At 33.3% G+C, this 23,150-nt stretch overlaps 1 pseudogene; it reads right to left on the bottom strand.

The window, feature by feature from the left end:
- Window positions 1–12,830: 12,830 nt before the first annotated feature.
- On the bottom strand, window positions 12,831–21,647 carry LOC101013766 (annotated as a pseudogene).
- Window positions 21,648–23,150: the final 1,503 nt, after the last annotated feature.

Below are 23,150 nucleotides of genomic sequence, written 5' to 3'. Positions count from 1 at the left end.
ACTGCTCCAATTTTGGGACTCCTCATTGTGGGACCATCAAAAATTCCTCTTGTTTCTCTGTCTTTCATAAGGATCCTCTCTGTCAGTAGGTTTGTCCTATTTCAGATTCCAGAACTGCACTCGGGTTTAGAATGACCCCAAGGTGATGCACATTCCCAGCTCACAACTAAAAACTTATTTCCTTTCTCTATAGTCCTCATTGCTTCCACAGTTCACTGAATCTTTTTATTTTTATTTTTCCCTATCAAATATATATCGACAAGTAAAAACTGTTTATATTTAAGATGTATCATGTGATGTTTTGATACATGTATACATTGTGAAGTGACGACCACACTTAAGCTCATTACCTCATATAGTTACCTTTTGTGTGTGTGGTGAGAACACTTAAGATCTATTCTCTTAGTAAATTTCAAGTTTACAGTGCATTGTTATTAACTATAATCATTATGCTGTCTATCAAATCTCCAGAACTCATTCATCTTATAACTAAAATTAGTACCCTTGGAACAAAATTCCTTCATTTCCCTTAATTTCTAGCCATTGAAGACCACCATTTTACTCTCTGTTTCTGTGAGTTAACTTCTTTCTATTCCATATCAAGTGAGATCATGCAGTGCTTATCTTTCTGTGTCTGGCCTATTTCATTTAGCATAATGTCCTTTAGGTTCACCATATTGTCCCAAACAACAGAATTTCCTTTTCTCTTATGGCAAGTAATATTTCATTGTATATATGCACCACATATTCTTTATACAGTCAACTACAGAGCAACACTTAGGTTGTTTTCATATATTGGCCATTATGAATAATGCTGCAATGAACATGGGAGTGCAGCTATGTCTTCAAGCTACTGATTTCCATTTCTTTTGGATATATACCCAGAAGTGGAATTGGTGGATCATATGCCAGTTTTATTTTCAGTTTTTTGAGGAACCTCCATAATGTTTTCCATTACAGTTGTACCAATTTACATTCCTACCAACAGTGTACAACTCTTCCCTTTATTTCACACCATTGCCAACACTTGTTATCATTTGACTTTTTGATAACACCCATCCTAACAGGTGTAAGGCAATATGTCATTGTGGTTTTGATTTGCATTTCCCTGATGATTAGTGATGTTGAGCACATTTTCTTGTACCTCTTGGCCATCTGTGTGTCTTCTTTGGAAAAAATGTCTAATCGGGTATTTTGTGTATTTTTAAAATTTGGTTACTTGCTTTTTTACTATTAATTTGTATAAATTTACTATATATTTTGGGCACTATTTCCCTACCAGATATATAGTTTGCAAATATTTTTCCCATTCCATAGGTTGCTTTTTCATTTAGTTGATCATTTCCTTTACTTTGTAGCAACATTTTAGTTTGGGCCAGATGTGGTGGTTCATGCCTGTAATCCCAGCACTTTGGAAGGCTGAGGCGGGTGGATCACCTGAGGCCAGGAGTTCAAGGCCAACCTGGCCAACATGGTGAAACCCTGTCTGTACTAAAAATACAAAAATTAGCCAGCCATCATGGCATGCATCTGTAATCCCAGCTACTCGGGAGGCTGAGATATGAGAATTACTTGACCCTGGAAGGTGGAAGTTGCAGTGAGCTGAGATTGCACCACTGCTCTTTAGCCTGGGTGACAGAGTCAGACTCCATCTCAAAAAAGAAAAAAAAAAAAAAGGAAACTTTTTAGTTTGATATAATTCCACTTGATTTTTGTTTTTGTTGCCTGTGCTTTTGGTGTTATATTTTTAAAAATATTACCAATACCAATGTTAAGAAGCTTTTCTCCTGTTTTTGTCTAGTTTTTTTTTGTTTGTTTGTTTTTTTACAGTCTCCTTTTTTCTAATTTTTTTGTATCCTTTAAAGGTACAATTTCATTATTTTGCACGTGAATATAGTTTTTCCACCACCATTTTTAAAACAGACCATTGTTTGCTTATTTTGTATTCTTGGTGCCTTGTTGAAGATTAGTTGACCACAACTGTGTGAATTTATTCTGTTCTGGGATTTCTGTTATGTTTCATTGGTCTGTGTGTCTGTATTTATGCCAGTACTATACTGTTTTGATTACTAGCCTTATAATATACTTTAAAACCAGGTAGTATGAAGTCTCCAGCTTTGTACATCTTATCTAATTTTGCTTTGGCTATTTGAGGTTGTTTGTGGTTCTATATGAATTTAGGATTGCTTTTTCTATTTATGTGAAAAATGTGATTGGAATTTTGATGGAAAGTCATTGAATATGTAGATAGCCTAATTACTAATATTAAAACATGTAAAAGTGTAAAATATCCTGGCAAAGGTAAATATATGGGTCAATTCAGAATACTCTAACACTGCAAAGTTGGTTTATAAATCATTTTTAATTTCAATATAAAGTTTATAAGAGTGCTAAAAATAACATTAATATTTTATTAATAAACACACAAAAAAGATATATATTGCGATATTAAAACCATAACCTTTGAAGGTGGAAGAAGAAGCAAAAATGTCAAGTTTTTGCATGCAATTGAAGTTAAGTTATTTATAGCGTAAAATAGACTGGTATAACTGCAAGGTGTTGTAAACCTCTTGGTAAACACAAAGTAAAAACCTATAGTAGATACACACACACAAAGTAAATAAACATAGAGAAAGAAATTGAAACACACCACTGCAGATCATCAAATCACAATGGAAAATACTGGGTCAAAGAAAGGAATAAGGGAAATACAAATGAGTCAGAAAACAATTAGCAAAATGACATTAGTAAGTCCTTACATATCAATAATTAAACATAAATGGATCTTAGAGAGGCTAAGTGGATTAGAAAAAAAAAAAGACCTAAGTATATCCTGCTTACAAGAGACTCACTGTAACTTTAAGAATATACATAGGCTGAAAGTGAAGGGATGGAAAAAGATTCCTACAAATCTAAACCAAAGAAGAGATGTAGTTTTATTATTTCCAACAAAACAGGGTTCAAGTCACTGATGCTTTTAAATATTTATATCTTTGGTCATTTATCAGGGTTGTTTTTAGTTATTCTCAATGGAGGACTGACTTTCAAAATCCCATCATTCATATAAGTAAAGTTATCCCACCTATAATATTTTGAACACAAAGCTGACAGGATTTCTGCTGGATTAGATGTGAGTTTTGAGAGAATAAAAAAAATGATTTCAAGTCTTGAGTTTGAACATTTGACAGAGGACAGTTGCTATTTACTGAGAGAGGGACAGTAACTCAGAAAAATAGAGACAGGAAAATATATAACAGAAACATAAATTAATTCAAAATAGAGCAAAGTGCTAGAGAAAAGATCAAAAAGGAAGTTCTTTAAAAGACTGATATAATAAATAATTTTGTAAAGATTGAACAAGAGGCCGGGCGCGGTGGCTCAAGCCTGTAATCCCAGCACTTTGGGAGGCCGAGGCGGGCGGATCACGAGGTCAGGAGATCGAGACCATCCTGGCTAACATGGTGAAACCCCGTCTCTACTAAAAATACGAAAAACTAGCCGGGCGAGGTGGCGGGCGCCTGTAGTCCCAGCTACTCGGAGGCTGAGGCAGGAGAATGGCCTGAACCTGGGAGGCGGAGCTTGCAGGGAGCCGAGATCGCGCCACTGCACTCCAGCCTGGGTGACACAGCGCGAGACTCCGTCTCAAAAAAAAAAAAAAAAAAAAAACAAAAAAAAAAAAAAAAAAAAAAAAAAAAGATTGAACAAGAAAAATGTCAGATGCCAAGAGTATCAGCAAAGACACTGCAAACAAATATATTAAGCAAAGTGTATGAACAATTTAAAGCAAATTTTAAAATGCATATAAAATGAAAAAATATCTAAAACAATGTAACCAATAAAAACCAATAGATATATAAATGAGAAAATTTAACTGATATTTAGACTTCATAAATTAGAAACTTTAAGACTTGAATAGAAATATTTACCCACCAAGAAACCATAAACCTAAACCAGTTTGTTTTTCAAAATACTTTCATAATAACTTATACCAATGCTATATAACTTCCAGCAGAAAATACCTTAAATACACTTTATAAGCATTACAATAATATAAAAACCACAGACTTTCAGAAGACAAGAAAATTATAGGCCTATCTAATTTAATATAAGAATTTTAAGCAAACTAGCAGCAACTGAATCCATTCACATATCAGCAAGAGACCACCTCTTCAGTTATAAAAACAAGAAAAAGCAAGATAACTGGTGAAATCTGAATGAGACCTGAGGATTAGATGTTATTAATAGTTCAGTATTAACTTCATGCTGTTGTTTGTTATACTGGATTTCATAGGAGGATAACTTATTTGTAGAAAATATACTCTACTAGAAAGTTATGTAAAATTAGGTTAGAAATTTACTCTTAAGAAAAATTATCTGTAGTGGTTTGCGACTTTATAAATTTCAGATTTTTTTCTCAAAATAAAATTTTAAAACTATATAATGGGTATGAATAGGCAAGCCACAAGCTGACCAATGAGATACAGTACTTTTACTTTATCTACATCCCCTTTCTTCAGAAATTATTTTCAAAGAAAAAGCGGCCTTCTTTTGATTTTGAGAAGGCAAACAAGTGAATAATGATGGCAAACGGAAGAGATGGAAAGAGGTTCTTAAAGCAGGCTGTATCTTTGATGTGACCATTGACCTTCCACCTCTTACAACAATACCTTGTTTCTAAGCCTCTTTTAGTATGTATTTCTAGTACTTATGGAACATTAATAGTTATATCAGTGCTTAAAATAATTCAAACTTCTCATAATCAAATAAGCTAAAATTGGGACTAAGAGTATGTTGTTAAAATTGATAGAGAACAACCCACAAAAATATTAGGTAATAAAGAACAACTCTCTAAAAACACATTTGATATTATAAATGAAGTGGTCTGTTTTTGGGGAAACAGATATTACTCAAAAATAAAGACTAGACTAAAGGATAAAACTGAAAAAGTCTGAATAGACTCGAGAATATAACCTGATAATCTCATGGAAGAAATTGGGAAAAAATATTTTAAAAAATTCCTAAAGATACTTTGGTTGAGGCTCTTTTAATTGTGAATTTTCTTAAATTTAAGAAACATTTAATTCCCAGGCCAAACACACTGATTCAGAATATAAAAAATTGTGTCAAGCTACACGATATAACTCATGATGACAGAACACCAAAATCTAACAAGGAGAACCCCCTGAAATAAAACTACAGGATAATTGCACTTAAAATATATACATCATCAAATGGAAGCGAGTTAAAATCAATACTTCAAAATAATTTTATACTGATAGTGATAAAGATATACAAGCGCAGTTTGCTCGAATAAAATATATTAATATAGTAGTTAATATAATGATGAAGGAAACTGTATATTACAGTTGACAGTAAATACTGTCAACTAGGCTTTGTAAATTACATTAGATAATTGCCTTAACATAATCTTTCTCTCCTGTTCTCTCCTTTCTCCTTTCCCTCTCTTCTTTTCCCTTGGAGCTATTCCCACATTTAATAATAAAAAAAGTTTAAAAGCATTTGTTTTAATATCAAAAATAAAAGATGATGGTTTCTATCCCTTTCAAAGGACACTTGAGCCTGCAAAGAGAGTTATCTATCCAGAGAGCTATATAGGAACTGAAGCATAGAGGATTGGAAATTTGCTATAAGCAAGTCATTTATAACTAGGAATCAGAGAGAATATCTAATTCCAAAAACAATCTGTTGCATTCATTTTAGTGAAGTGAGCTTAGGGAACTGTTACCAATAGTTTTCTGCAGCTAAATATAGAAGATTATGAAGACGGATACTAAGAAATCCAAGCAATAGCCTGCAGCTTCATTACAAATACCACCTGATTGAACCATTTTGTGGGGCTGTCTGTCTTCAATACTCATGTGTGCTGTATCTTAGACTGAAGTGGGAAAAAATTAAGGAACTTTCAAAATGAAAACTGATTTCAAAAATTACAGCCCAGAAAGTAACAAAAAGAGCTGTCATGCTCTTTAGCAGATTTTCCTTTAATTTCTGCAGAATCTTTTGTCTTCAACCTTTGAGCCCTGTTATTGTCTCTATTGTAGTCAAACCAGGTCCTTTTTCTTCAGTATAAGTGCTAGAAAAGACACATGATGACGTTGTGCTGATTAGAGGAGAATGTGCATGTACAGCTAACTTTTGCAAGACCACAAATTGTGCAAGTTAGAATACATGAAAGCCTGCGAAAAATGACAACCAATAAATTAGTATTAGCCAAAATAAATTTATATTATATTGTATGATAAACACATAAAAGATAGATAGGCCTAATTCTTTAACCTGTTATCAGAAGGGCAGTTATATAAAACTGTAGCCAAATATCTTTGGACGAAAGAAAATGATACTGTCTCAGCCTCCATATTTGAATGGGTATACCCAGGAATATGAAGAAAATTTTGTGATGATCAATTTCTTAAAGACTGGTGTTACGGTTTTTAAAATTCAAAACTTCATTATTTGTTTTATTTTAAAGTTTGTGTTTTGTTAAAACCTGTATCACAGGTTTGTTATTGTTTCTTTGTTGCTGAAGTTTGTTATTGTTTCTTTCATTCAATTCATTCATTCATTCATGTATTTATTTACTAAAAAATAATATGTCAAGTACATCTATGTGCCAGGCATTATAAGTAACACAAAGAGGACTAATAAATGCCATCTACCTTAAAAGAATATAGTTGACATGTTACATACATTTAAATAGATTTGTTTTATTAACAAAACATGCTATAAGAGGACCCTATAATAGAAAAGTATAGTGAAATCACTTACTATCAAACAGTGAAGATTTTTGTTTAAGAGAAAAAAGTCACATCATTTGTTTTTATCAAAAAATGAAGTGTTCTTAATAATGAAGGTAGACAGATAAGAAATGTAAATGAGACAGACAAATACAAGGAAGGAAGTAAATAAAAACAGCCTCAAATCACAAACTCAGGAAACTGGGAAAGAAAAAAGTCATTGATGTTTTCCTGGAGTCGTGTGTGTGTGTGTGTGTGTGTGTGTGTGTGTGCGCGCGCGCGCGCGCGCGCATATACAGATAGTGAGACAGATATGCAGATGATATCTCAACTGGCTGTAAAGAGTGGGCCATAATTTTCTTTTTAAAATCTGTAGATTTTAACCCATTGTCTAAAATATTGCTGTAGAGAAATAGAAGGTAACAGACTAGACTTCTAACACCTCTCACCCTAGCTCAGTTCACCTTTCTTCCTGAATATCTGAATAATAATTCTTCTTAAAAACATTTCTTAAAGATTCAATAATGGAAAGAGAAAATGTTGTGATTTTCAACATACACTGTCAAATTTTTCTGGATGGTGGTGGGATTTTTTAATTTTAAAATCTAGTAATTAATTATTTCAGGGGTTACTTATTATTTTATTTAGCATTTTTACCAACTATAATTTTCCTTCTATGGTAAATTGCGATCCAGGGACACAAAGTATGGAATACTGAAATATATCTTCAATTAGCATTCTTTTAGGTTCATGTTTTTAAAATATGCACTAGGTAGGCTTATCTCAAAACTTCTTCCTAAATAATTCAACTTATAGTTTCTTGATGTTAAGTTCCTTAATAATAATTTTTCCTAATATTTGTTTCTTTAGGCAATCAATCCTCTATAATCTAATTATATGTTTATATGTACCTCAAATCTTTTCTTTTTCTTGAAAATAAAATGATACTTGAATGATACTTGAAGTATCATTCAAGTATCATTTTATTCTTGAATGATACTTTTAATGTACATAAAATGAGTTTTCCTTTTGCCTAAGTTATATTTTCTTCTAGACTGGACTCAGTTTTGTTTTTTTTTTCTTATAATGGTATGTCCCTAACTTCTTATTTATTTTCTTTTACTTTATCAATGTTCTTGTTATAATTAATATAACATTTCTATGTACTATGGCATTTTCATTCATCTTTCTCATGCTTGTAAAGCTATATTTCCTGATTTTGTGTAAGTACATTCTTGACTTTCTACTACATCTGATGACTGTTTTGGACTTTTTTTTTTTTTTTTAACTTCAGTTTGAAGACAAATATGGCTGCTTTCCATTCCTTTTCCCCTAGCTTGAGGGCATGAGGCAGGTAGATGTTTATCTGAGAGTTAAAGATTTTGTGCTGCACATGAGATGTACTATCAGTTCTGAGGTACTGTTAAATACCGCAATACTCACTGCACTGGGGAAGGAGAGAGCTCTTATCCTATTCCGATGATAGGAGGAGGTGGATAACTATTGGTTTGGCTTTTCTCCTGGAACCGGAGGGCACTGGATATTTACTTCTCTCCCTATTTTCTTGCCATGTTTCATGCATTTCTCCATAGTAATGATTTCCATCACTCTTTAGTGAAACAAGGGTAGAGATAAATTAGAAAAATAAATTCTGTTCCCTTCCTTGCAGTTTTGGAATATTTCTGAGAAGGTTCAAGATGTTGTTCTTATCAATTCAACTTCAAGGGAGAGGGTAAGCTCTGTGAACCAAGTCATGCTGTATTCCTCAGCTCTGCCTCCAAACCCAGATTTTATTCCTTGTCCAATTATTTGCTACTGCTGGGGATTTTATTCATTTTCTTATTACCTTGGAAAATTGATTTTGTTGATATTTTGGGAGGGGGATCTAAATCTTTTAAATCATTTTAAGAATTGTTACTCATGACATTATAAACAAAACAATTGTTTTTGAAAAAATAGCTTTATGACATGCCATAGAAGTAAAATGACGCATCAATTTCTAAATATTTCTACTACGAACAATTAAGCACAAAGATACAAATGCTATAAAAGGAGTTGTCTCATTAAGAGACTACAGAAAACTTTTAGTCTACTAGGTCAAAGAAATTAGTCTCTATCATAATATGACTCAGTCATCTTCTGTAATAATATCAATTTCATTTCATTTTGGAGGACAAACTACAAACAACCATGTGTAGAATAAATAAAAACAAATTTATAATATAAAATCCCTGAACAAAGGCAGCACATGTTCATTAATTTGCAACCTTTTATAACACCCTGAGGATGTGGGTTACTGCACAAATAGGAAATAATGGGGAACTAAAGAAACACAGGAAATGCTGGAGTGGGGGAGTTAGATCTCTCTGAGGATTACAGGGAATGGCTTTAAGCGGAAGAAAGAGTCACCACATAGAGTAATATAGTATTTTTTTTATCTCTAATGCTTTCTATCTCACCAAATGGTTTTTGAAAAAGGAGAAATCTTAAATTATAAAATCAAAGGATGCCTTTGAATATTCAGCTTGGAGTTAGAAAAAACTGAATTCAAACTCCATCTGTGTGGATCTGGGTATTTTGTTTATGCTGTCTGAGCATTAACTGCAGGAGGGGCAAAATGGAAATGATGCTTATCTTACAGAAATATGGTGAAAATTGTGTGATATAAATATGAAGAACTGAGCACAATGTTCGACATATGTAGGTATTCAATAAATCATGCCATCTAATAGCATTAGTGGTTGGTTGAATGATTTGTAACTATTATAACTACTTATGTTAGTATTATTCTACCATCTGAATACTCTTTAACTTTCTTCCCCTCTCCCACCCCGCATTCTGTCAGCAGTGGTTACAGCTTTACAAATGGATGGACTGAATTACAACGCTGTTGGTATGGTGAAGTCTGCCTAAATAAGGCATTGTGTTTTATGGTCCATCTTTGTGTAGTGTACAAATAATTTAAGTAGTAAAATTCACTCTTTAAAATAAAATTATTAGCCAAAAATTAACAGGAGGAAATTAAGTGATAGCCTAAAATCTACCCTCCATCTAAGTAGGTTTTGTCCTTTGGAAAATATATCTTCCTGGATACTTCAATCTTAATGAGCCTGCTTCCTTGGATTATCAAAAAGTCAGAAAGCAGAACTAAGTAGCACTCAGTTTTTGCATGTTTATAAAAACCTTATCTATTTTCAAAATTATACACTAGGTCAATGCTGAACAATCTATACCACTGGCTTAGTAAGCATGTATTTCATTTACATCTGTATAGTAGTATAGACAGAAATTATTTGTTTTGAAACCCAGGATACAAAGTCAACCCTAGGCAAAATTATAAAAGACGTCCAGTTTTTCTGGCCTCAACCTCTGCCCTTCTAGTTTTGGCCCATTTTACTATTTTCTATTGCTGTGTATTACCTCCGTGTTTAACAACCATTTTCTCCAATGACCTGCTACCCTGGCCTGCCCTTCCTGACTGTCTCTGCTGAGAATTTTAATTCTGCCCATTCTCTTTTTTTCGCAATTTCAAAACTTGTTTGTTGAATGAATCATTCTCCCAGAGTTCTGCACTTAATTTTCAAGGTAAGAACTAGCTAACTAGTTCCTGTGTTTGTTCTCCGCCTTTACCTCAACTACTTGTAAGCTCTATGATGCCAGGAAATTTGTCTAATATTTTAGAGCCTAAGTATCAAGCATGGTATTTTTATATTGAGAATTTATTTTTATTTTTATACTAAAGCTAAATGTTTTGAAATGAGGTAAATTTATTATCCCCAGTTGTTATAAACATGAGAAAAACAAGATTCAGAAATATATATAAATTTCAAGATGACACAGACACCAAAAGATGAACACACGGTGTTATAAAATTATTTGATTCAAAAGCTTTTAGATTTTTCATTATACTATGGTAATACTCTAATGTGTCAAATCAAAGGATGATACATAAAGGACATTGAGCCCCATGGCAGACAATTCAAAATGTTATTTTATGGTTGTTTGATTTTGCAGATGGGCAATGACTACTTTATCAATAATTAGTCTATCCAGTATATGTCCAAATATACATATTAAATTACTTCTATACTAGTCAGAAGTTCCTGGTACTTATGTCATTTTGTTTTCCGTTTGTTGGTAACTTTATAGTATTTATTTCTATTTCTTCAACAAATATGTTTTCTGCTATTTTATGTTCTTATGAAAAATACTTTATGTTCATCCATTAAAAATATGATTATGCTAGAAATACTGGCACTCCAAATCTTTCTGAACTAGAATAAATTAGTGTGATGTGGAATAATATTTAAAATTTCAAAATGTTTTGCATATTGATTAATATATGCCAGAAAAGCAAAATTGTTTTGGCTGGAAAAGTAAAATCATAGATATTTTGGACATTCCCCAAAACAAATGCCTCACTGCCTTTATCACAAGTAGAATAAAATATCATCATATTTGCTTGGAAAGGAGGATCTTTCTTTTTACTTCAGAAATTATATATATATATTTACCCCAAGTTGTCATTTATTTTCATGAGGGGGGAAAAAGAATCCTCTATGATAGTGAAAATATATTTTTTAATACAATAGCTGCCAGCAATATACTGGTGTTGATGTTCCAAAGAGAAAAGAAAATACATGCATTCTATAATAAGTTTTCATTTGCCTGCTGAAGAAATTCTAAAGAAAATACTCCAATTCTATTCAACATTATGACTTGAGGAGTTGAAATTTTTCCATGATAAAAATATAATTTGTGTAGCCCAAACTTTGTCTATTTATAAAGGATGAAGTTTTTAAAAGCCCATATATATCAATGAATGCTCCCGTCTCTTTGAATTAAATGCTTAATTCAAATTAATGTAAGAAATTGGTGAATCATTAAATGATGAAATTTGTATCAAAATGTTCATAAAAATACATTTGTATTTCTGTTCCATTTTTACTTTGCAGATTATTTTTATTTTTAGTTTTTTTGAGACAGGGGCTCGCTCTGTCACCCAGGCTGTAGTGCCATGGTGCGATCTTGACTCACTGCAGCCTCTGCCTCCCAGGTTCAGGTGATTCTCCTGCCTCAGCCTCCTAAGTAGCTAGGACTACAGGTGCATGCCACCACGCCTGGCTAATTTTTGTATTTTTAGTAGGGACAGGGTTTCACCATATTGGCTAGGATAGTCTCGATCTCCTGACCTCGTGATCCACCTGCCTCGGCCTCCCAAAGTGCTGGGATTACAGGCATGAGCCACCACGCCCAGCCTACTTTGTAGATATTTTCTAAATGGGTTTAAGTGCACAGAAATAAAAGCTACCTACATGCAACTCTGGAGAGATTCAAAACACAGCAGAAGTAAGTTAACATGCCTAAATCCTAGAGTTGATCCACTTAGGGTAAGAATAAATGTCAGAAATCTCTTAATTGTATACAGATTGCCCAAGGCTTTAAAGATAAATTGTGAAAGCCAAAATTATCAAGAAATAAAATCTTATTTGAAGTTTATCACAAAAGTTAACAGTACTAGTAAAAGAAGACAACAGAACTGTATAGAAAATCTGCATCTACATCAAAAAGGGGAAGTTTTATCAACTAGAATGGAAGACAGCTTTCCAACTCTTGAATACAAAAATTTCTCAGAATCCCTTGGAAAACAGACTTTCCATTCAGACTATAATATCTTCACTGAAGTAAAACACAACAGGTGTTTAAATGAAGGGGAATGGATTGTTAGCTGTAAAAATAAAATCAGATTATTTCCATAATGTCAATTCATATACTCCATGAACTGTCTACCATGAAAACTTTTATGTCCCAAATTTCTCAGGATTTTAGGCTATGGTCTTTCCACAAACATACAATGGGGTTAAAGCATGTTGTTGGATCATCCTTTTTACTAGTTAGCTTTTGACCATTTACCAATTTCCATTTCATTTGACTAACTTCCCTGATAAAGTAGTATCTGTCTTTCTACAGAGTAAAATAATTCTGTCTTCATCAAAATCACAAGAGACATGCTTTCCTCGAACATTTAGAGGGATAAAATGATTTTAAAATAATACTGCTTAGGAGTGTATATTTTCAGATAACTACTATACCTTGTCTATCTTTGATCCTAATCTTCAATAACTGCATGTTCATGCAAAATACAATTTTTACTCTATAGGAAGAGGAGTAGCCTGTTAGGAAAAGCAAATTCTTAGAGCAAGACATGAACACATCTCTTTCATAAACGCGACTTTGCTTGGCTAGTCTTTTGGCTACAACACTATATGGTATTTCAACCTCTTTATCACTGGGACAGGTATTGGTGAACTCGTCCCCACTGTATGTATTAGTTAGGTATCAGTTATTTCTTCTGGAATATCAAAGTTGTGATTTTTTTTGGCCACTACCTTGACACTATGCAGTTTTGGCAGCAGGTTGCAATCTGCTAATGTCATTTCATTTTCTAGAAATTTATGTCTAGAAAACTTAACGTCCTCCATAGTATTTTCATCAATTTCATCAGAGAGAGGAGAATTCAGATATTCATCCAGTCTTCTGCAGGGTTTTCAGGAGACCCCTCTCCAGTACTTCATTAGCCTCTGGCCTGGAATTCTTGATATATGCAGAGAATTTGGCAAAGATATCCATTCCAGCAGAATTTGATTCTGGATGTTTTGGTGAAGGCTTGAAGTATGTGGGAGGGCTTAAGACTTCTTCAATAAATGCCTCAATCTTATTTACATCTGTTTTGACTTCACTGTTGAAAGTTATGTTCCCCTCTCTTTAATTTGGAGACACTCCACCACAAACTTTTCAATTTAGAGTTGGCTTGCCATCTCTCAGGAGCCCTCACCATTGTGTGCATTCACTGTGTATAGATGGTGGAACTTGTGAGGTGCAATGTTTAATTGTTAAAATGGTAGCCATGACTTTATCAGGCAGCCCCAAACTGGTGCATAATGCACGGTACAAGGGATATTTATGTATTTTTTGGAATTTTTTAATATTTAGTAAGATTATATGAAAGGATTGCTATTGTATCAGAAATATTGTTTCAATTTAGTCTATCCTGGATATATACTAAAGAATATTACCATCAGAGAAGAGAGTTTTCTACAAAAGTCACTACAGATTTTGCTATATTGCTTTGTAGATAAGATTTTTACTTTTGCCTAAAAGCATTTATCCTTCATATCAATTGTAACATCTGACACTATGTAGGAGCTAATCGTTTAGAGGGAGGGAGGGTTTTCTCAAGATCTTCCTCAAGCATTTTGTCTCTATAAGAGAAACTGAAGGGCACCTGATACTCTGTGTAAATATGTTTTGTTATATGTGTTTTGCCCTGTGCCATTCATTTGGAACATTGTTGCTTTCTTCCTTTATTTTAAAAAGCTTGTTTTTAGGTAATCATAGAGCTTGCTATTTATACATCTTTTGAGCAACACTACATAAACTGATATTCAGTTGATTTAGCTATAGCAGTACAATGATTAGTAATGTAAAAATTAACACAGAAATTAACCTAAGGAATGAAGGGTGGGTTTGTCAAAATATCAAGTAAATTTTTTACTTTATATATAATATATACATATATATTATATAAATATAAATAAATATATAAAAATATATATACTTTATATATATATATATATTATAAAACACAGGTCATCAACTTTCTCATTTCACCTCATTTACCTTGTATAGATGATTGTTCACTCCTCTTGGACTAAGTTATAGTTATGGTGCGTGTGTATTTACTGCAGTTTTGCCTGATCTCACTCATTGCACTTGCTTGAGTTAAATTTTTCTACAGCCATGTTGAGGAATAGCACTTCGCATGTTTTTGTTTTGTTTTTTGTTTTTTAATTGAAGCCCTAAACCAGAAATCATATATATTTTTTAGGCCATAGCTTTTTTTCTCTCACCAGTTCTAAAATTTTAATCATTCAATTTCTCACCAAGTGTTTTGGAAATGGATACATAAATGATTCTATACATAAGAAATGGTTCTCATGTTGACAGTTGCACCAGTAGATTGTGATGTAATATTACTTTTAACCTTCATGTCATGTGCTATTGTTGTTTTAATAGTTTATTGTGCTTGTCATAAATCTCACAAAATATCCAGAGAGGTTTTTGGGTTTCGTTTGTTTGCTTGTTTTGTTTTTCTGTTTGCCAGCAAACCATTTATTCTATTACATTTTGCTTAAAATAAAAATAAACTCAAACAGTATTTGAGATATGTATAGATACATAGGTATAGATATACACATTTCCTGAATTAGTCTCTTTATTTGGGTAAAATTTATATACACTGAAACACATAGATCTTAAGAGTTCAATTCAGTGAGCTTTAAAGAATGGATTCACTTCTATAGTTACTCCCAATCAAAATATGACAGGCAGGCAACCATTGTACTGATTTCAATCAATACATATGTTTTACGTTCTTTTGAACTGCACCTGAATGGAGTCATAGGGAATGTACTCTATTCTGTCTGGCTTCATTCACTCAAAATAGTATTTTTGCAAATCAACAATCAAAAGTTCATTAAGGAGAAAATCTACTCAGCAATAACTAATAGACTATTGATACAAAGTTGTGATAAACATTTTTGTACAATTCTTTTTGTGCAGCATATGTGTTCCTTTTTCCCAGATAAATATCAAGATGTGAAATTTCTGGCTCACAATCTACATGTATGTTTATCTTGAGAAACTGATGAAGAATTGTCCAGAGTGGTTGGTCTATTTTATCTTACCACCACCATTATAGTATGGTCCCCGTTTGTTATACACCATAATCATAATTTATGGTTGTCAATCTTTTGAATCTGAGACACTGTATTCGGTGTGAGAAAGTATATTGTAGTAGGGAGTAAATTGCATTTTCTTCATACTATTTATATTTATGAACTTACTGGGATTTGTATACCTTCCTTTATAAAATTTCTTGTAAATTTATTTGGGATTATCTAAGTCACTATTGATATAGAAAAGTAATTTTCATATATTGATAACAAATCCTTCAAAATACATATTGCGAATATTTCTTCAAACTTGTGTCTTGCCTTTTCACTGTTTTAACAAAATGTTTGATGAACAGAAGTATTTATTTTGAGTGGAATCCATATTATCACTTTTCTATATTTTTTATATTCTTTCTAAAATGTCTTTACCTACTCCAAATTCACGAAACTATTCTTAGGTTTTGTTTTAGAAAGACAGTTTTGGCCTTTATATATGGATACCGGTTATTCCAACACTAGTTATTGAAACTATTCTCCTTTCTCCATTGAATTACCTTGGTTTCTTGCCTATGTACAGAATCTCTGTTCTGTTCTATTGATCTATTTGTCTATTCACAAGTATATCACGTATTGTTACTTCAGACTTAAAATTTAGGCAGCTAAAATAATGCAACTTTGTTCTGTTATTCAAGTCTGTTTTGGCTATTCTAGGTTTTTTGTATTTCTATAAATTTTAGAAACAATTTTCAAAATAATGTTAGGATTTCAAGTCAAATTGCCTTGAGTCTACGGGTAAATTCAATGATAGACAAATCTTCACAAAATCAAGTCTTGTAATTCATGACCTTGGTATATCTCATTGTTAGATCTTTAATTGCCCTTAACATTTTATTGTAGTGTTCATTGTATAGATTTTATAGATATTTTAAATATTATGCCTAAGCACAGTGTTTCATGTTCTTGATGGCATATTTTTAAGATTTTATGTTCCAACTATTTTTTGCTAGTATGCAGGAATGCAAATGACTTTTGTACATTGATTTCATATCTTGGGACCTTACCAAATTTATGTTTTAGGATTTGTTAGCATCTAGAATTTTTCACACAAACAATCATATTGTCTGTAAATAAAAACATTTTTGCTTTTATGTTCCAAACTGTATTTCTTTTGTAATTTTTTACTGCCTCCATCTGCTGAGTATGACCCTTATTATAGCACAGTGTTAAATATAAGTAGTAAAAGAGAGCAATTTATCTTTTTTCCAATCTTGGGTTAAAGCATTTAATATTTCATTATTAAATGTGACATCAGCTGTTTATTTTTGTAGATACCCTTCATCAAATTGAGGAGGTTGCCTTCTAGTTTTAGTTTGCTAACAATTAAAAAAAAATTTTTTTTCTTATACTCTAAGTTCTGGGATACATGTGCAGAACGTGCAGGTTTGTTACATTGGTATACATGTGCCGTGGTGGTTTGCTGCACCCATCAACCCGTTCTCTACATTAGCTATTTCTCCTAATGCTATCCCTCCCCTAGCCCCCCACCCCCTGACAGGTCCGGTGTGTAATGTTCCCCTCCCTGTGTCCATGTGTTCCCATTGTTCAGCTCCCACTTACGAGTGAGAACATGTGGTGTTTGGATTTCTGTTCCTGTGCTAGCTTTCTGAGAATGATGATTTCCAGCTTTATCCATGTCCCTGAAAAGGACATGAACTAATCCTTTTTATGGCTGCATAGTATTCCATGATGTATATGTAACATTTTCTTTATTCAGTCTGTCATTGATGGACATTTGGGTTGGTTCCAAGTCTTTGCTATTAGGAACAGTGCCATGATAAACATATGTATGCATGTGTCTTTATAGTAGAATGATTTATGATCCTTTGGGTATATAGCCAGTAATGGGATTGCTGGGTCAAATCGTATTTGTGGTTCTAGATCCTTGAGGAATTGCCAGACTGTCTTCCAAAATGGTTGAACTAATTTACACTCCCACCAACAGTGTAAAAGCGTTCCTATTTCTCCACATCCTCTCCAGCATCTGTTGTTTCCTGACTTTTTAATGATCGCCATTCTAACTGGTGTGAGATGGTATCTCATTGTGGTTTTGATTTGCATTTCTCTAATGACCAGTGCTAATCAGTTTTTTTTCGGCCACATAAATGTCTCCTTTTGAGAAGTGTCTGTTCATATCCTTTGCCCACTTTTTGATGGGGTTGTTACCTAACAATTTTTAATCATGAAGGTACTGTTAAAATTTTATCAAAAGCTTTTTACAGATTTATTAGTATGGCCATATGATTATTCTATGTTATTCTATTCTTTGGTAGATTATATTGATCAATTTCAAATGTTGACTCAATCTTCCTGCTCTTGATAAATTCTACTTTGGGTTAATGTATGTTATTTTTTCTTCTGTAGTGTCTTTCAGAGTGTTTCAAGTTCTATTGCAATGTGAATTTCTGGATTTAGAATTTCAATTTTTGTTAAGCAATGTCAACTGTGTCGTCTAATCTGGTTCTAGAGGGCACATAACTTTGCTTATCAGAGGGAGTGGTGCTCATCACATTCCATCTGTTCCCTCACCACCTTCCCCACCCCTGAAATTAGTCAGGGCTGTATGGCAGGTTTTTGGTCAATGGGCTGTGAGTGGAAGTCACCTGGGCCATTTTGAAGCCAAAGCATAAAAGACCTGGTGCATAACACTCCAGCTCACTCACCCCTCCCCTGCAAACTGTGGTTATGGGGTTTTCATGCACCAGATGATACAGTGCCAAGGTGTCATTCTCAGCTCACTTTCCCAAAGTCTATGTGGACCAGACCCTCAAATGTTTTACAATATAAACTGATCATAAACAGAAAATAAACTTAATACCATGAAGCCACTGAATCTTTAAGGTTACTGGTTACTGCAGCATAGAGCAGCTCAATCTGATCAATACTAATCATGGAAATTGGGAATATAACATTTTTATCATAAACAAAATTAAAACAATAAATGTTTGCAGAGATTAATGGAGTATTTATATAACACATCCAGTAGAGGTGCTCACTCAGTAAGTATCAACAGTAGCGACACACAAGATGGAAAGCATAACAATGGAAATAAAATAGTTATATTTAATAGCTAACAATCATTAAATTTCATAGGTCTCATCTTCAATGCAGTAATAGTATTTCAAGCAACTTGAAATAAGTTACTTATTTGTTATTTTACTCAACATATATTTTATTGACTACGGACTATATTCTATTCTAAGAATAAAATAGATCCTTTTCTCATTTAAGAAACAGTGAAATAAAGATTCCCGTATCTACATTTAAATGGAGCTCAGTAATCATGTAGAGACAATATGGATACAAAATTCACTGACAATTGGCTTCACCATTCCTTCCTAACCATACTCTGAAGATTGTATCCATTTTATTCATTTGCCCTTCTAAAAGCAGCACTCCTAATGTCCAGCAAACCAGTCCAAAGGCAATGAGCCAAGGGAGGAAAGGACAGCAGCAAAGGATAGCACTACTCCACTGTACAATCAGTTCTTTATAAAACAGAACTGATGTGAATTGAGAACCTTCATTAAATTACCTGTTATTCAGAGGCAATCCTCTCAGCCATTTGGGAGAGAGCACAAAAATAAAGTATAAATTTCCACAAGTTTTTTCTTCCTTTCTGACCTTTCTACATAAATTAAACTATTTTACCAGACACCTCGGAGGAAGATAAATACCTTTGGCTAATACCTAAATAGGGTTGACTTCTGGTTTCTGTTCTAGCTCTAACGAAGAAATGGTGGTGACAATTCCAGAAAAGAAATTGCCAAAGATGAAAACCTTTAAAATATAACTTAAAGGTGAAGAAGACCACCTGGACTGGTCACCATGCTAGATCAAGGAAGAGGCCAAAATATGGCAAAAGTGAGATTGCTAAGGCTGTACAAACACTCTCACCTCCAGTTTGAAAATTCTTGATACTGATTGTGCTTTTGATTTTGTTAGCTGTCTTGGCAACGACACTCTGCATATATGTAAAATCTATATTATGCCTGTCTAGCTGTGAGCTGTCAAACGATGTTGCACTTGCTAATTCATGGACTATTTATCTTCATGTTTACGCTCTAACAAAATGATGGCTGTTTAATTATACTACAAATGAGTTTTGCCAGCCAATTGTATGGCAGATGTTATTTACTCCCAGAACAACTGTCAAAAGACCAAAGCAGCACATCTAACAAACTAAAATGTACTGTACTGGGTTACATTTCACAGGCGACTCCCTCTATCACCTAGCCACAGGCTTTCCATTGTAATAACAATGAGAGGGACAGCATCATTGAGTATGATGCCAGCCCGAAATCTGATTGTCAGTAATGAATAGGATTAAAAGAGTTGTAACTGAGTAGATTCTACTTGGAGAATAAAACAGGGAACTGTAGTAAACATGAAAAAAAAAATCCTTCAAATTTGCTAAATGCTATGGTATTACAGCATTCATTAACTAATTCCATAATGGCAGATGGGAAGAAAAAGCACCTATCATCTCTATTTGTATGGTAACTGAGCAATAGTCACTGAAGTATAGTTTTTCTCATGAAATTTATGAATGCTTAAAGGTGGAGAGAATGCCTGTAGTTGGAGGGTACCATAACTTGAACCTAGGAAGCAAACCTACAATAAACTTGTTCTGTGTATTGTTTAAACTTTTCTAAGCTTGTAGGAACATTTTATTATGCCTACCACTTGCTTCAAATAAAATTTTCCAGGGAGAGCAAGTGCTGCTGTGGCCCTCTTTTATGTAGTGTGCTGGTAACATGCCAAGGTTTTTAATAAGGAGAAAAAATAAGAACTCTTAAAAGTTTAAAGCCCAATAATCTAGGAGCTAAAATCTGATTAAGTATAAAATAAACTTTCTACAATTAAATGATTCAGTGGCAGATAAAATAGAAACAGAGTCCAAGAAATAACTCTTACCAATTTAATTTTGCCTACTGCAACAAATTGGAATGGTATGTCCCTACTTTGCAAGAAAATATTGAGGCAAAAAATAGGCCCTCATTTCTTTCAGCCAGAATTACATGCCACTGTGAAAGATCAACTGCTTGACTTTCTTACTGCGGGTGATGTGAAAGATATTCCTATATAACCCCTGTCCATAGCTCATTTCTACATAACATATTGGCTTTATGAAGAGACAAGTGATTTATAATGATTTACAGACCACTAATGTATGCCCATAAATCCAATCCATTATTCCGTAGTTTCTTCCCAGTTTGCCTCATTCTGGGAACAAGCAAAATGAAAGCTCTGTTTAGCTAGGGAACATGGACAACCTAGTGTTTTCTCTTTTCTGGCACTTCTTACAAGTAGGAGCCTCATGTTTGAGACACAAGCATCTGCCGACTTAGCAGGAAAACAGAGCGGCTAATCGTAGAGCTGAGGGTAGCTGTCAGATTTTGAAGCATTTATATTTACATTCCAAACCAAAATGATGAGAATTAACTTAAGAAACTCTTATCCTGGCTTCCTTATTCTTCCTTTACTTTTTCTCATGCATGCCCCTTATATATTATTATTTTACAATAAGAACATAATTTAGTAGCTACTAATATCTACAAACTGAAATTATTCTGGATTATGTGAGGAAAAAGTCACTTTTCTAACTTAACTAAGATACAGAGATACAGGGTGTTACTTAAATGAATATTAATAAAAATATTAATTATGTTCTTGATAATACAGAGTGAAACTGACATTTATAAATTGTGTATTTGCCAAAAGAAATTATACCTTCACAAGTATCTTAACTAGGCCCCTGCATTTCTCTGAATTTCCTAACAAACCTCTTCCCACCTGACAGTGGAGTTTTTATCAACTTCTGTTCAGATCATCAATAAATTATTGATAGATATGGTCTTCTTTTTCTTTTCATTCTTTCCTATTTCTTATAGGATTGTATAAATACTAATAATTAACTCCAAATATGGTATACATTATACCCATTGACTCTAGCATAAGCCAGCTACTTAAGATAGTTGCTTAAACTTGGGGATGAATGATCAAATTTATGATCTTAGTCTACTGGTTTTAAGACCCTCTACCTTTCAGTCTTAATCTGCCTCTGACTCATCTGATACCGGAAGTTCATAGGCTCCATGGTAGCAGCAGACATTGGGGATTACAAGAAGTATGCACAGTCCCTGCAACTGGAGATTTCACAGATGAAAACTACAAAGAGGAACATACAATCCAGATAATGAGCCAAACAGGGTATATCTTCCTGAAGCACAAATATTGCCCAAATTTAGGAAAATATCGCTAAAATTTGAGAAATTAAGTAATTTTATTACTGAATACTTCAAGACATTATCCTTACATTAAAACAAGTGTGATATGTTTTAGTATAAGAAAAATATCTTACTGATAAAGAATAGGAGTGAGAAAGGAACATCTATTTTTTAAAAAACTCTACATATTCTTTTGATGCTTAGCCTAATGCAGAATGTAAAAATCAGGGGAACATTAATGACAAAGCATAAGACTAAGAGTTTAACTATTAGTGAGGGACTGAATATGACATTACCCTACAAGTAGGACTGTCTTGGAGATTTCTGAGGGGAGTTGGCTATTGGATATGTGTCCAAACACATATCATAGGACCCATTTGATATAGTTAAGTAAATTTCTTAAGGCACGGCATACTGAAGATAGCTGGTAGAATGGGAAGAGTCCAGCCTTGGGAGTGAGGCAGACCTACCAAGGTTTGTTTCGTTTTGTTTGTTTTTTACTGATTGACTGGTTATACAGTAAATTATTGAGACCTCCTAAGTCTCTATTTGTCTTTGATATAGGATTACACTGCTTACCTCAAAAAAACTGTAATGACTATTAAATAAGATAATGTTAAGTGGTCAATATGTACTCTAGACTACTTCAACATATACAGTGTGATTAAACTGTTTTCTAGAAACAGTAAAATTCCAGATTTATACCTTCAGCGAGATTACAAATTTGTTGAACATCACAGAACACTTAATTCTGAAATTAGGTGAATATTAAACCACAGGACACTAGAATAAAATGATTGAGATGAAAATTGTACAAATAAGACATAAGGACCCCTCCTTATTCCATTTCAAGTTACTGAGTACACAAGTTCTGAGTTTTAATAGTTCATGGATTAGGCTGCAATTTAAGTCCCAAAATTTATAATAATTAACACCTTGTTTGAACTACTTCTGTCATCAGAAAACAAACCTCTTTCCTCAGTTGTGTTTTCCAAGCTTTGTTTACATTAAATGAATCACATATTTTGGAAGTTTTGCCATTTTGTTAGAATTAACTGTGTGAAACATCCACAGAATAAGAGATATAAGACAATAGATAACATGTCCATTTGTTGTTGATTCTTGCATTACAGATATCAATAAGAATAGCACATTCTTCTATTTATGTAAAATGTGATAAACATGTATGCATAGATTTATCTAAGAAGACAATGAAGTGGCAGAAACACAAACAAACATTTAAAGTGTCAGGTAACATAAACGCATATGTTCATTTTAGCACTATTCACAATAGCAAAGGCATGGAATCAACTCATCAGTGATAGACTGGATGAAGAATCTGTGGTACATATACACCATGGAATATTATGCAG

This window comes from Papio anubis, chromosome 13 (assembly GCF_008728515.1).
Source record: "Papio anubis isolate 15944 chromosome 13, Panubis1.0, whole genome shotgun sequence".
In the NCBI taxonomy this organism is placed as follows: Eukaryota; Metazoa; Chordata; class Mammalia; order Primates; family Cercopithecidae; genus Papio; species Papio anubis.
The sequence above is the reverse complement of the archived record's forward strand: the minus strand, read 5'-3'. Positions and strand labels throughout refer to the sequence as shown.